Source organism: Varroa destructor, unplaced genomic scaffold (genome assembly GCF_002443255.2).
Source record: "Varroa destructor unplaced genomic scaffold, Vdes_3.0 BEIS01000005.1, whole genome shotgun sequence".
Lineage (NCBI taxonomy): Eukaryota > Metazoa > Arthropoda > Arachnida > Mesostigmata > Varroidae > Varroa > Varroa destructor.
In genome coordinates this window covers 6,239,216-6,255,438 of record NW_019211458.1, presented here as the reverse complement: position 1 = coordinate 6,255,438, position 16,223 = coordinate 6,239,216, and the positions used below count along the sequence as shown (strand labels likewise).

Genomic DNA, 16,223 nt, shown 5'->3' with positions numbered 1-16,223 from the left:
ATCTGTAAACATTTAGCGTACCTTGGATTGTACGGGTTTCTTGCGTTTGTTTGTTTGTTTGTTCATACCATTACACTATTGTAGGATAAATGGATAACGTCCGTTAAATGAACACCTGTGAACCGTGTCTGATGCCAGTAAGAACAAGCTTTTTTCAAAACCGAAACGTCTACTCTGTTTTTGAGAGAATAATGGGTCGCACCACGTCTCTGGCCAATACGACAGAAGATAATTGTGTAGTTTGAATTCTGATTGGGATACTTACATCGAGAGAATTACGCATTTTCGTCCAGCAGCAGCAGACCGACCGACCGGCCGGCCGGCCGGCCGGCCGGCCGTTTTAATTTGTTTAATTCTGGCGCGTTAAAATATCCTGTTAAAAGTGAGGCCTTCAACTCCGACTTAGAGCGACTTTGATGGCCAAAGCAGCAAATCAAATTCGAAAGGTACGAAGCGCGTGCTCACCAAAGGACGCCGTTATGATGGCTGTTTTATTACTTTCTTTGTTTATATTGCTGTATCGTACATTGAGCCATCGACAAGGTACTGACTGTTTGATCATTTTGGATATATAAGTATCGTCGGCATTAATGTCACCTGAAAGCAGAAATTTGCTAGCGGTAGGCGTATCAAAGTTATTCGGGGCTTAGGATCGAGCGCTTTGAAGCTGAGTTGAATTTCTGCAAGATAGAGTATTATAACGATAAAGACACTGACGCTGCTGCTGCTGCTGTGTTGAAAAAGTGGAAAAAATCATCTTGTTTATGATCAACATTGATTACTGCAAGAAACGGTCTATTTCGATATGAGTGATGGACCTCGATAAAGGTCCCGTTCAGGAAAAAGTTGCAGTTACTGCGAAAGTTGAGCAAGACTTACGCACAAACAGCCATGATATCACCATCTACCATCAAACAGTTTTAAACCATTTGATGCAAGTCGACTACAACTGGCGCAAAAAAACTGTTCTGAAAGATCGAATTATTTTTTGAAGCGGTGGATAACGGGCGTTGAAAAGTGGATGAAAATAATGTATAAATAAAGGAAAGTCAGAAAAAAATTGTATTCTCCCATCTATGACTTAATCCAACGAACGTGATGGTATGTGTTTGGTCGGACTGGAAAGGAACCGCTTGACCATATAACTTATTCGAACTTTTTTTGTAACAGGATTACAATAAGCCGCTGAAAAAAAAATCGACCGGAACAGAAGAAACGTCGTTTTCCATTTTGACAATGGTAGCCCACATTCATTTTTAGCTATCCAGTAAAAATTGAGAGAATTGGCCTGCACTGCGTTCGCCGTATGGCGCAGATCTTGCATTATCGTCTCTGCAGAACCTCTTTGTGTTACCTTAATTTCGAAAGTCATCGATCAAAGTGGCGCACATTTAGTCCAATGTTATCGTTTTTAAATAAAAACAATGCCTACTTAAGGCTTTGCCAATATGTCAAAAGCGTTATCGAAGATTATGTTTCCCGCGTATAATTACGTGTCTCTAGCATCTAGTCTTCTGTCGCGTCTGACAATTAGGGTTGCCCTGTCATAGGCGCCTGTAGATGCTTTCCGTTTTCAATTTAACACAACGGACAACACAGTTGGCTATATGTACATGGTTAATATTATTTATGATATGAATTTACGAAGGGATAAGCAAGAAAATGTTGGCAAAAAATATTTATATTGCATTACGTTTTATCAACTAATATGATTTAGTGAAGAAGCAGCGGCAGCGGCAGCTTGCCTGGTAATAGAAAGCAACTTGCACTCAGTAGTATAAGTGAGCCATAGCCGTGAGGAGACACGGATTCACACTTCATCTGATTCAGACAGGATCGTTTACTTCGGCGCCAAAAATATCATTAGCAGCAGTCCCTCTCTCTACGTTATGTGTCTCCTGAAAAGCGTCAACGGCGCAACAAAAAAGCGGGGCCAATCAGGAATGGCCCTGCTGCTTACCTTTTGCAATTAGTAGTTGGCTACGCTCGCCGAGATCTTCTTACAGAGTCGAGAGCAAAAGTGAATTAGGGCTAACGAGAAACGTGTATAAAAATTTCAAATCTGTTTTTATGTACATTAAATTAGAGTGGCCATTATATCATCACTTAACGGAAAGCATTGATGACGTTCATCAGGCGCTAGCAGAATTACGTGTCTATGAAACGAGTGGTACTTCATCCGCCTTCGTCGTATCAAATAGGTGTGTTGAACGTACAGAGAATTCGTAAACAATCTATGGTTAACCTTTTCTTCATTACGGAAACATCCCATTGCCAAGAAATTTCTGGAAATGCCCAACAACGCGGAGGTAACCTTGTCGCTAAATGATGATCATCATATATCTATCACAATAGCTGCTAGTCGGAATAAGTAGAGCGCGGCAGACGCTGAAGAAAGAGGTACGCACGGAGGCCAGTGAGCTAGCCAGCCAGCTATCTCGCTGCCACCTCTCAATAATTTGTAATTATAATAATACTAGATTTACTCGATTATGAGCGCTGAGTGCAGAAGAAATATTGTAACAAACTGATACAGGTAACACTTCCGTCGAGATTCCTCTAAACGATTAATGTACGGTCAGCGTTTTCGAGCTGTGAGGTGCCACGCCATGATGACACGACACGACCAACATCGAACTACCTCTATATTCACCACAATTATAATGATAATAGCCGCTGCTGAACGGCTACTTTTATTACTCAAAATCAAATGAACCACGTGCACATGGATCATAGTACCTACGTTTTTACTAGACTAGAACCGTAATAGGTAACCGCAATAAATCGCACGGCAAATAATACAGAACCGAACCCTTGGCCAGCCAACGATAGAAAAGGCAACGCCTGTGCGTGTGATGTCGTCATTCCGTTATAATTGGTCTATCGCAGCGATACATAATCTGGTGTTTCCAAGCAATTAATTAATTGAATTTTGCGTGTTCTCGCTGATAATAAAGATCATGTCGATCGTTGAATTTTATTGTTGCATATTAAAAACGTCGCCTCAGAGTAAAAATAGTCGATGTTGACAGCTAGCGCCGCCATCACCGTCAGCATCAGCGCCCCCATCTGCTGAGTTTTCTCTCTTTCCCTGTTTTGCTCTCTTCAGTCGGGTCGCTAGTTAGCCTTTTTCTTTCTTTCTTTCTTTCTTTCCGATTTTATGAGGATTACTATATTCCGATCGGCCATCGACAGCGGCGGTACCGGCACTGATCGTTTCTTGCGTCCTATTTTGCAGTTCTGCGAGTTGGCGTTGCTTTGTTATTGGTCCTATTATTATTGTTAGGTTTGTTGTGAACGCGTTTTTGTTCGTTGCCTCACCCCTTGATGTTGCTCGACGCTTTTTCTTCGCTTGTCGAGAAGTTGCAATAATGTCTTGGCTCCATCGACGGCGGTAGCATTGCTGCGTAATAAACGTGCGATAAAGCTGTGGCGTTTGCTAGTGCTTCGTAGTTCCCCTGATGACCTTCCGACCCGCAGAAATGCCTGCTTCCCTTCCTCTTTCGCTCTCTTACTTTCTTTTAACGAAAATAGACAAACGAGTGCGAAGGGTAGACAAAATTCTCGCTAGAACAAGTCACTTTAACCCCCGCCGCAGCAGTTCGCTATTACACCCCGGGACCACAGCAATGCCTCCTGTTTGATTTAATTCTATTCGACACGTATGTATACAGGAGCAGCTAAAAAATCTTCACTAAAGCAATGGAAAATGATATGTGGACTGTGCGACACGTTTGGAAGAGGGGTAGTTTCATACCATCTTTATAATGCTGTACTAAAAGCGTACTACCTAATCGCAATGTGTTGTGTTGGGCGTATGTTGAAAGTACAACTGGTCAACGTTTAACTTAGCATCTAACTAACGCTAAATGTAAAAAATTGACCAAATGGCAATATCTGATAGTACCTCTTGAATTTGTCAAATACAAAAGTGTGACCCTGTCTGGCCGAACACTGACTACTAATTCAAGCATCTATAACATAAAATGTGAGCGGTATTATTATTTGCTATTAGCTAATGCACAATTTAAAGGCCTAAGGTATTGACTGTCATAATTGGACAGGCCAAAAGCTAGTATACCGACTTAATCCCTCCGAAATGGACGGAACAGAAGCAAGTTTTGATGAGGGTCTTTATTCCCATGTTAGGCCAGCCCAGAAGCTTTAGTCTTTACTATACATTAAAAACGTCCTTTCACGAACCTGATCCGTTCCGTGCAATTTGGTTGGTATGGTGCACGGCTGGTATAGTGCCACATAAATTTCCCCGATCTCTTAAACCGTGTACTGTGTAGAGTACCTCTGAATAAACTCCGTCCTTAATATAGGCCTACAAGATCAAAATGAAGTGCTCATTCATAGGTCGAGTTGCTGGACAGGGTGTCGTTGAGGTAGCTGGATTGGTCTTCATGCTGTTTCGAACATCAGTGATGGCGTGCCTAGTTCAGCCGGCGTGCAGTCGTCGTTATGTGCAAGTGTGCCAGGTACTTCGAATTTCCTGACCCGTCACTTTAGTGCTATTTTCGTCAGCGAGAAGTATCATCCGTACTCTAAGCGATACTTGCAAATTTTCACCGTAATTCGTTCTTCCTTTCAGTAGTGAGTTTCTATGAAAATAAATGTCGTATCATTGCAAACCATAAATGCGCTCTAGAACTATTGTGGTGTACCAAAATATCGTAGGGAAATGACAGGCTTTTTACCATGTATAATGTGTATATTTCCTTGGAATGGTCCTTGTCGGAAAAGGCAAAGCTGGTACGCCGACGAGGGATATAATTTAATTTGGTCACTTACATTTAGCACTTTACAATAATTGTTTAACGGGGTGGAGTGGGCTATACCACCGAAACGTTAACACAATAATGTAGTCCTCGGTTGGCTGGGCACACATAAATCGACCCGATATTATACTTCAAAATTTGCTAGTTTTTATTATTATTTACCTACATCCGCTACTTTTAAAATAGAACTGAAGAACATAAAAAACTATCACTAGACGGTTTAAAAGGATCTTTTGGTGTCTGTGCAAACGCTCTCAGTCGCAGTTTTCGTTCAGCCCGAGTTAGCCAACGTCCTCTTCTTCGGGTTCGATAGATTAAGCATTTTTTTCGTCTTTAAATAATCCAAAGGTTCGTCAGTTTTCTGTGAATTTAGTCCGGGTAGACAATATCAAACGGTGCTTAGCAGGGGAGAACATTCGCACGACGGCGCAGGGTGATCATAGAGACGCCGAAACATATTGTCGCTGCCGGCTAGCAAGCCAACTACGATCTCTGATTTTAAGCGATTAGGGCTATTTGATGCAAGACGATGGTTCGTCGTTAGTATTTCACTAATGAGATATTCTTTTGTCGAACATCATCTGCCACTGAACACAACTTGCGGGGGTTTTATTTTTGGGACCAGGGGGTTTTAACTGTTCTTTCATCTGTTAACCCACGTAGATATCCAAAGTATGACATCTTGTTATTGATATTGTTCAATCGTAATAAATATAGTTCCGCTGTTCGTGAAAAAAGCTTAGGGTCGTTATTGTTACGTTTCTTATACTATACGCATGATGTTGGGCGCCACCGATGCATGTTAAACTTGTGCAGACAGAACGACATCTCAATTAACATGTTATTCGAGTTTGAATATATTTATAGTAGAGTTGATTAGGTGAGGGGAAGAGCCATACTTATGCAGCGTACGGATGAGAAAGGACACTTATGGATTCAGGTATGTCTTTTGATACCTTATTACGGTTATTCGTCACTTTTCAATAATCCTCTGTGCTTTATCTTCAGTGTTTTCAGCAGAAGGTTTACTTCCCATATCATTTCCCCACCTCTTTCCTAAACCACTTCAGTTTTGATCCGATCCGGGGACGGAAACTAAATAAGCTGAATAAACAGAATGCTGTTTCGCAATCGTTTACCTACCCACTCATCTACCCCTTTGCCTGATTCCATAGCCCCTCCACCCTCTCGACGAACCCTCAACTTCGAGCTCCCCTCCCTCCCTCCCTCCCTCCGTCACTCACTCACTCACTCTGCTTAAAATTGCTTGGCCATAGCGAGCGATGATGGAATAACACATCTCACTTCTATTGCCTCTGAGAAACAAAAGGTGCGTTTTTCTCAGTATCAGTAAATGCTTGTAGAAGCCGAAAAAGGGCGCAATAGAAAAAAAGAGAAACACGGGCAGAACCGATGGCATCAGAGGACACCAGAACAAAACGGGCAACGATTTGAGCTGATTCAGCGACGAGATCGACGCTCCCGCTTCCCTTTTTCGCTTCCAATCGCTTTACCTCGATCTTGCCCTTGCGCCGCCTCGCCCCGCACGCAGTCGCTGACTGCTACGACGGCCTGCCTGCCTGCCTGCCAGCAGCAGTAGCAGTAGCAGGATTGTAATGGCAGCGTCCGAAGCGCAACGGGACTGCGGCTAGAGCCACTGCTGGGGTCGCGCGGTGCGAGGGCAGACTTAGGCCCTGATAGGCTTCGACCCAACGCAGTGTATCCCGTAAGTACGCGTACTCACACTAATAAGAACTGGTAGCAAGAGGTGTGCAATGAAGCCGAGGATAACGACAACAATGGTGACAGTAGCGATGATCTCAAATACCTGACGAACAGCTAACATCGAAGCATCGTTATTGTTGTCGGCTTGATAATCAGGGTTCACCCTTCAGGTCGCTGGAGCCCCAAGTTGCTGTTCGAGTTTTGCGGGCCTGAAATTGAGAAAAGGGATAAACGAGATCAAAGGATGAACTTCACTCGAAGCAGTCGCTGTTGCTGATATTGTTACTACTGTTACTGCAGTTGTTGTTGGTGATGACGATAGCGCGGAATAAAGTTCGATAGTGTGGGTTGCTGGCAGCGTGCTGAAGTACGATTCTTTGAATTAGACTATCTATTGCAGTAGCGGCGCCCAAGAGCTGCGAAGAGGACTTCAAGCAGCGTGGTTTGCATGTGTACGCCAAGAACTTGAACGAACGAACTATAGTCGATGTTGCTTCTGGCAATAATGACGATTGTCTGACTGATCCAATGTTATTTTAACACGCCTTTCTGTCGCATTCGGATTTCTTTGTACACAGAAGACGCACATAGCCTAGCACCGGCTTATGTAAACATGAGCGATTATGATGCGATTCACACGTGTATTTGATCTATTATATCGTAGCTGATATATGCACAAATGGGCGTACATTCGTATGCGCGCATGTGTCTACAAGCACTTAAATACGCATCAGCCTTCCGTGAGAATGTATATATACCCATAAGTTGTGTCAGTAAAAAGTAAAAGAACGTAAAAAAACGAGCCTTTAATTACGGCCAGCGCACCAATGCGCTATTCTTACTCGATGTACTTTTGTTCAAAACGGCCAAATTTCCAAAACATTTGCCTTGGCCAGAAACCGCGTGCTCTGAAAGTGATCCGCAGCAGGCTAACCCATTGAGTTAAAAAAAATACGGTCGAGGTCATGTGTCGCACATTCGGAATTAATGTACTCTTACAAGGGGACGTTTTGCTCCTTTAACATTCGGCGTTCATTCGAGCGCTACCAATAGCAAACATAATCGTATTACGCTTGCAGTCCAGCTGTTAGGTCCTAATTTTAATTGCAAGACAATCTGATTAGCTTGTCTAAAAATCACTGCTCGGACTAAACGGTGCGATTGAATAAATGAGCATCTACTAGAGCTCTATGTGCTTCCATGGAGCCCTCCCTTAAACCATTGCCGCCTCCCTCCCCTTCCGGTCCAATCACTCCCCTAAAATAGTAGGGGTCGGCTCTCTTCATCGCCGAATGAGTCCGTGTTATGTGACTAACCAGCCAACTGCTAACAACCTTATCCCCTCTCGATTTGATACAGCCACTCTCGAACATTTCGTCGACATCGGAATCTCTCGACGGGTAGCGTGCTAACATTTATGTATGCACGCATGCATGTGGAGCCCTCGCCGACCCGATTCGCCTGCTTGCGCTCCTCGAACATAATCACCCAACAACTGGCGCAGTGGCGGTGACCAGAATTCACTTCGCTGGGACATGGGTGCGAGATCGGCCAGTCCGATAGCGGACGCGCATACATACAACCAGAGTGAACGACCGGATCAGGACAGCTAGCAGTCGTTGTCGCGGATACCAAATTGATTGAACATCATCATCAGCATTGCGTGATCATCATCACGTTGCCACTACTGCTGCAGGGCGCTGTTGGTTCGCGGGTCGGTTTATCGCCTGCACCGCGCGCATCCTTCTCGGTCTCCCTCTCGTGTAGCAGCAGCACCGCGACCACGGCAACAGCTACTGTGCTGCCGCGTTTCGCGTAGCGGGAGGGAAGCAAAAATGGGTCTAGCGGTGCGAACGCGATGTGTTTGTCTGTGCGAGGCGGCGAGTGCAGCAGCTCGGAGCGACAATGAGCAGACGACGTTTTGCAACAGAACCACTATTGGCTTAAATTAGAACGACGAGTATGCTAAGTGCTCGTTGGATGCTCGGTTGCGAATGATGTAGCAGCAGCAGCAGCAGCAGCACATTTATCGCAACGATCGTCTTTCTCTGCTTCTGTTCGGCTGTTCATCGGCGCAGCCGCTCGATGTCCTGCGACATGACATCGGGGAGGCTACCGCCGCTGTCCGTGTGCTTCGTGCCCTGTCCGTCTATGCGCCAGGAGAAGGAGTGCGGAAGGAGAGGAAGGCGAGAGAAGATGATTAGATGTGAGGGAATGATTTGAATGCCGCTAGCGGCGCCATCAAGTGATAGAACAACAGATGGCTGTCGTGGCTGTCGCTGAGGTATCAGCAGCGGCTACAACACCGGCCACCCCGGCTGTGGTGACTTCGGCTACGAAGCGCTGAGCGTTGCAACACTTTGGCACAGACGTGCACACACACATACAAATATATCGAGGCATAAAGGCGTACGCACAAATGCACGCGGCGGCCGAGGGTTTGGCCTTCCTTGCTAACGAGCTGCATTGTTGGCCTATCGAGTGAGTAGTCGAATACTTGAAGAGACGACTACGAGTATCGTTTTCTCCCAGCGTCGCTCTCCCCCCGCTTGCTCTCAATGCATCCCCCGTTACCCCCCGCTGTCGTATCGTTCGAGTTGTTATTCCATTTGAAGTAGTCGGAAGGTGGGGCGGCTTTGAATTAATATCATTGCGCGGATACGCGACATATTACATGCGTTTCTATGGTTAGTTTGTCATCTATTCTAGTACCAGCGTAAGTAAATAGGAGCAAACCATGTCGTGTGTAGTAGTCAGGCCAGGTCGATGGAATAATAGTCCGCCGCGAGGGTGACGACGAGTCGCCCCTTCCCGTAGTCGGCTGGATCACTCGCGGAGAGACGTACCACTATTATTATGTCTACCTGTGTATACATAATAGTCATAGTTTTTCTTAGCTGTGTGTCAGTATATATATAGCGACCTACACTCACACCGCAAGAAATGGCCGTTCTCGCCAGGCGGCCTAATTCTTTCGACCCTTCGAGGTTTCGACCGAGGATTGAGTTCGAAGTATTTGCACAATGCTCGCGCTGATAATGTCGTCGTCTCATTGCTTGAACACGCGGTAGTTTGTAACAACTGTATGCTACTGCAATGGGAGAAGAGGCGAGAAGAAGTCAGAACGGGCGCAAGGTCGATAGCAGTCGCAACGGCTTGCACGCGATACTCGCATACATACATACATACATCGCGGTAGGGCTGCTGAATGCTCAACAGGAGAAAGAGAATATAAGCGAATCTGTACAGCAGCTGGTCGAGGTAAGCTAATATCTAGTAATATGAACTTGTTACAAGGTACTGCTCTTTTTTCGTTCTGCTGCAAAATGACTATGGATAAAGCAGACGATTAACTTAATGCAGATACCTTTGCGTTTTGCTCACTGCTATCAATGACATATTAATGAGCCCAACTATATTTTTCAGCGAACATTGAGACCAGCGACCATCGCCGTTTCCCACTATGTGTTCAATTGTTAATCGTAAAAAGCTTCGAGAGTCGGATGAAGGGTTCCGCAAGCGCGCACGCAATGTCTGATTATATACAGACGAAGCTGAGTAAATTTTAAACACTAAATAATTAATCATTCCCGTTTCAAGCCGCCATAAGCACAACTTTTTAATTCGTTCTAATAACACTATAACTTCCTCAAGGGAAATCAGCGAATTATTCAAACTCTACACACTACAAGATCGCCATTAGAGCACGAGGAAGTCTCTTTTCGAAGGGAAACTATCTCATTGGCTGAGAGCCCTCATTTAGCTGGAGTAGTTTTAAGCGCCATATGAGAGTTTGCACTGTACACGCTACACATGTACATGCCTAAGTACTATATATGTATAGTCACATGACATCATGTAGTTCCGACCCTTAAAAATATTTCCCAACAAATATATTCCGCAGCCTAATGCAGGACCTACGTTATTATATTCCGCTTTTACAAATGTAATTACTGGCGCCCGCCAACCAGACTGACTTCACGAAGTAATTGACGAGATAACAGAAAAATGTGACTCAAAGGATTTACTTACCCATTTTTTAATATAGTATTAATATCACGTATTAAGTATTTTGCTGCTCTGCATGCATGTTGATCAGGTCTCAATGTTACACAAAGGCACGTTGTCTATAATTAATTATAGGAATTATGTACTTACATGATGGTGCGGTATTATATAACAGGTAACTGTGAACTGTAAGACTAGCAATCAAACAGATCATTGAGTACTGCACATATACATGTATATATATATATGAATTTCTGTGCACACTTTTATGTGTGAAGTAATGGCAAATGGCATTGTATCTGTCGAACAGAACAGAAAAGGACAAGCAGACGCGTCAGGTAACAATGACAGGTTGTTGTTCGCGTTAAATTTAACGAGCGCAAAGATGAGCATCACCATACAAATTTGAATGGGCCGACCCTTGTCCAGGCGGTTGGGTCTGTTCGATGGCTGCACTCGATGTAGAAGTTAGTAAAATTGTTTCTTCACAAAGCGTCAGCGGTAACGAAAATTTCGACGATATCGCGTCGTTGGCGGCGGCCAGTCAGTCTGTTGACAGTCATATGCACACTTGCACGTACAGCTCGTACATACAGACGAGCACGTACATATATATGCGCGTGTGTGTCCGTGCGTATAGAGTTACTTAACGACGACAGCTTGCAGTTGCTGCCTTCCTGACCCTACCAGTACTGCTGTTCCTGCCGAAGCACTAATGGAAAAAAAATTGAACGTCGTTTTTCCACTACCAGCTACCTATATATCAGTCTGCTTTAATTGAAGAAGAAAAAGGGAAGCGACGATGAGAACCACGACAAAGTGACCACGTCGCTGTCACGAGCGTCTTCCGTAGAGTCTGGAACAGCTCAAAGAACGCTTCGACAGAAGAGGACAGAGCGCAAGACAGGAAAAAGAAGGGGAAGGGTGGGAAGGAGGCCGAAGGGGCATATATTAGGAGAGCAAACGAGGGAACCAGATAAGCCTGGCATCTCACGCGCGTGCTTGCATTCGTAGCTCACATACGGTCAGACATGATGAGAAAGTCATCGTTATCGCGCTCATTATCACTAGCGGCGGCGGCGGCGGCGGCAGCGGCGGTGGCAGCAAACGACGGATGCGCATACGGCGGCGGCAGGCGACAGGCGCACAGATGATGACCGGTTGACGGCATATAAATATTTATATACTACTATTATTCTATACTGTTTGCTACTTGATGAACACGGATAGCCATAATTCACTTATTTGCACGTTCTGACGACGAAGACGACAACAAACAAAAAGCAGCGAGGAGCACGAGCGAACGGTAGCAACAACGACGACAAATCTATATGTTGTTATAGTAGGCACAATCTAAAGTGTGTGTGTGTGTGCATGTGTATGTCAGTCGGCGCCTGAATGAGATAGCATTTATTTAAATTTCGTAGAAGGAGCAAGTTGTATACGAGCAACAGACACAACACGAAGAGTAAATGTTCCAGCAGCAGCAGCAGTTGCACCTGTGACAACACTTACGAGGATCAGACGTAGTCTATACGCGGCCAGATTTCACATTCCCGCCGGGTTTGTGAGTCGTTTACTCCGCATTTCCTCACGCATTTGGGTTTCGGGTCATCATTCGGGTAATTCTTTGTTTTGACTCGATGTCACTACGCAAGTGAGTTTAGGCTATTTCAAGTTGTTTGTCATCTTTCATTACTGTTGATGGCCACCATGAGGATGCACCATGGCACAGGTTCTTCGTAACACCACCATGGTTACCACTATGCGCCACAGCAGCGGTACTGTACATGCAGTAGTGCCGATCGTGTTGACCCTTCGCTGATCCGATAACCATAATAAGATCATAGCAATCACAAACGTAAGAGTGACAGTGTCCGATATCTTATCCTATGGTGAAACCTATGTGGTCCTATCCTATGGTGGTCGTTCATGTACGAACGACCCATATCAATATAGCTGCAATGTAGTATCTATTAAGAGAGATTTTATGTCTTAATATTCTACCACAGTGTAGCAGTAATGATTAGAATAGAATGAGCTGATAATTGTATATATACGTACATGCTAAACTGTCGAAATACAGTGTGTGGTAGTTAAATTAGAATCTTTTCCTATGGTTCCGTTTTAAGACTACGGTATCTGAACAAAGACAACTACGTTTTTTTGCATATGCTAAAAGTTACATACTCATTCAATTTAACCCCCTGTTCACCACGATCACAGTATCACCCAAATTAAAACTAGCAGTTTTTAATCTATTCTCTATCTAAAACTATCTAATCTGAAGATAGAAACCGTGTGTCAAGCGATATAGGATAGGGCAAATTCGCTAGCGTATTCGGCATTGAACATTACGACGAAAATCAATATCGGGTATATGGCCGACCAGAGGCCCAGGCCTTACAAATGCAAACGCTTAAGACGCCCAAAAGGTTTTTCCCAAAAAGTACAAAAAAGCGTTTCAGAGAGTCATTGAAACTTGGCCAGATGATCAGATCGACAATTTAAGTTGTTCTCCCTAATGATTTCCATGAAAAAGAAAGACTACGTGCATCAAAAGTAGCTGAAATTTTATGAAGACCTTTCCAGTTTATCTGATTTTTCAAAAATCACGTGTGAGCTGGCAGTAACGTAGATTGTTGATTTTTGAGCAAAAAATATCCTTATAGAAACGTTGTTGTCATTGTATTCATCCTTGTTTGGCATGTAAACGTGCAAAAAGAAAACGTTCTATATACACTGATGCTAATAAACCTTATGGGTCATCAGTATTTTATGGAATATTGCCCTCTCCGCCAATGGCGTTTGGAGGTTTTCATAATAGGCTTTCTAATGGAATTAGATTATTCTATATAATAACCTAAGGGCGGTCGTTTCTATTGGTTCTTCCGCAGCAGGGAGTAGCCAACCAGCAAATCCTACCTTCAGATTTTGATCGCATTGTTGTGCAAATGCAATACCACATATCGTTATCGCGGCGATATTTAATGAACATGGAGAGAAGTCGTTGAGGGCGATGAGCAGTTTTAATTAGCGCGCCTCTCGGTTGCCACTGCCGATGTCCCTGTGACAGTGGTGTTGTAGTGGCAGTACGGAGTGAACGAAAACGACGAGAAGCGAAGGGCGTCATTAAAGTTGACGTCGTCGTAAAATCCAAATAAAAACAAAGAATAAAAAAAACCGTGGCACTACAACTAACCAAGGGAAAATTATTCGTAGCAGACGACAAGAGCTGAACGTTGAAACAGGATGGAACTTGGCCAGGCAGACTTCGGTAGGTTGTTTCTTGTAGCGTACATGCGTGCATCTGCTTTTTCTAGCATTAGCAAAGTCCACTTCTTCTAGAGCTAAATACAATGGCGAAAAAATAGTCCGTTGCGTCCGGTCGAACGTCAGCCATTATCAGATATTTTCGTACAAAGCAAATTGAAAAGTTTTGTTTTTGCCTTTAAATTATTGCCAGCCTTCATACTGCCTTTCAGAACCCCGAGAAGGATATCCACGAGTCGAACCGGGAGATTCTCAATCGGATCTAAATCTAAAAGGCTTGAAAATTTGCCAGCATGGCTTAAAAAGATATTTTGATTCTTGATATAAAAATCAGCGGCTGGTTTAGAGTGGATAGTCTTTTGCTTGCTCGGTTGCACAGTTATATACATATTTTTTAAAGTGATTCCGCCTTTTTACCTTTATCCTTTTTTTGCCGTCGCCTTCCTTCTTGGGCTTTAACCCACTGTCAAGCTGAATTCTAATTGCGCTGAATTTGTGTAGTATATTGCCTGTTTAAGTAAGCATTTAACGAGCTTATACCTGCCATTATCGCTTGACACGCCATTCCTATTAAAAAATCGGTCGCGGATTAAAGAAGAAATGCTTCGAAAGTGGCTGGTTAATGGTTTAGATCCTGAATTGAACCTGTAGCCACGATGAAAGGCGGTTACATTTAAGATGTAGATACACCTACATATTGTGCTTGTATCATGCAGAGGCAACGATATTATCCATAAATGAAAAATGCACGCGGTACGACGACGACACGATCGACTGCTAGCTGGCAATCGCCTATTAGCGCTGGTACGAGCACCGTTCCATCGATAGATGAATGCATGCATGGATACAAAACCCTTCCTTTCAGTAAAAGCCGCTATTATTTGGCACCCTTCTGTCTCGAAGGCGACCGACTCGTAAGCTCAATGCGATCACCCATCTATGGATAAGATTGTCGCGCGCACCTCACTGGTAGCAGTAGCAATAGTGATAGCGTCCGAGGCAATTGCAGAGCCGGAAGCTGTAAGGCACGAACAAGGACAAGCATTTTGTGGACGCACACGCGTCCATCGGTTGCAACTAGTTGACTGTTTCAATCAACCAGTTATTAAGTTAGCCGATTTTATGAGACAAGAAAATTGCCTAAGCGGGAAAAATAGCTTGAATCGCAAAACGCAAAAGCGACGCACAACTTCTCATAGCCAGCAGAATAAAGATGGGCTAAAAACCTGTTTCATATAATCTAAATCGATCTATGTGTAGAACACGACATATAAAAATTGGGGTATCTGCAAGCGGCTCTAGGCCTGTTCTTAGACAAAAACAGATGCTTCAGCGGAATGTTTAGCATCTAATTGAAAGGTTATTTCTGACGAACATGTTTATTCAATATATTTCTTCTACGCCTTAATAGCTTCCATGCGTCGAGCAGTATTTGTATACTCGCTGAGGTGTCATTCACGTACGCTACATGCAAAAACCCAGCTGAACTAAGTTTTGACCTGACAGCAGGTCAAAAAGCGCTAAGGAGTACAAAAGGTGTAAAAATGCGCAGAAAGTCTCGAAAAACATTTTCAAATCTAAGCTTTATTGGAAATTTCCTGCTTTCCCCACTAAAAAGCACCCTCAGATTTATACAAGCAAGCAATAATATAGGCCATCAACTCTAAGCGCTATATATATATATATAGATATATGTATAGATTTCTTCCTGTGTGCATAATACGCATAAGAACTACTGCAAAAAAAGGAAGTAGGCTAAATAAGAAATATACGAAGATGATCAAGTAGTGGAACGCTTACCTAGGTAAAAGTTTTTCGATTGGTACTTAAATGTTAGGTTAACGACCTACGAGTCCCTTAGTCGAGTAGGAAAAACGTTACCCACGGCGCTATTACGGCGACATGTAGTAGAGGACTAGCATAGTCGGACATTAATCGTCGTTACATTTTGATTGTGTACTGCTGGGATTACTGCCCACGTTAGTACGCGCTTAAATTTCATCGTTTGACCACCAAATGACCTACAAGTATCGGTATCGCTATCTGATTTGAATGGATAAAATAATCATTTTATTTAATATATATTTGTTTATTTTATCGGACGATAAACGCTTAGAGCTCTTCATGGTTCTCTTCAAAGACGACTCCTTAAGAAAATCTGTGACTCGCGTTTCGTGATCGCTTCGTCGTGACGATATCGCATTGCGTTGAGACATGGCAAGGGAATAAAGGAGACACAGTCCGAATTTTTCGTTGGCGCTGAAAGCGGCAATACAATCACCGTGGAGATTCTACTCTCCTTGAAGCTCTACAGCGCATCTGGACATTACATTAGTTAGCACCTTTATGATTTTTCTTTCCTCGCCTCTTAAAGTTATTAACGAGGTGACAGGCAGAATTTACTTCGAACTCACGAACAAACTACCGACACGT

At 43.7% G+C, this 16,223-nt stretch overlaps 1 protein-coding gene across 1 annotated transcript in view; it reads left to right on the top strand.

Moving 5' to 3' along the window:
- LOC111251036 (uncharacterized) overlaps window positions 1-16,223 on the top strand; it is an 85,615-nt gene that overhangs the window by 27,337 nt on the left and 42,055 nt on the right. The gene's annotated exons all lie outside the window — the stretch shown is intronic.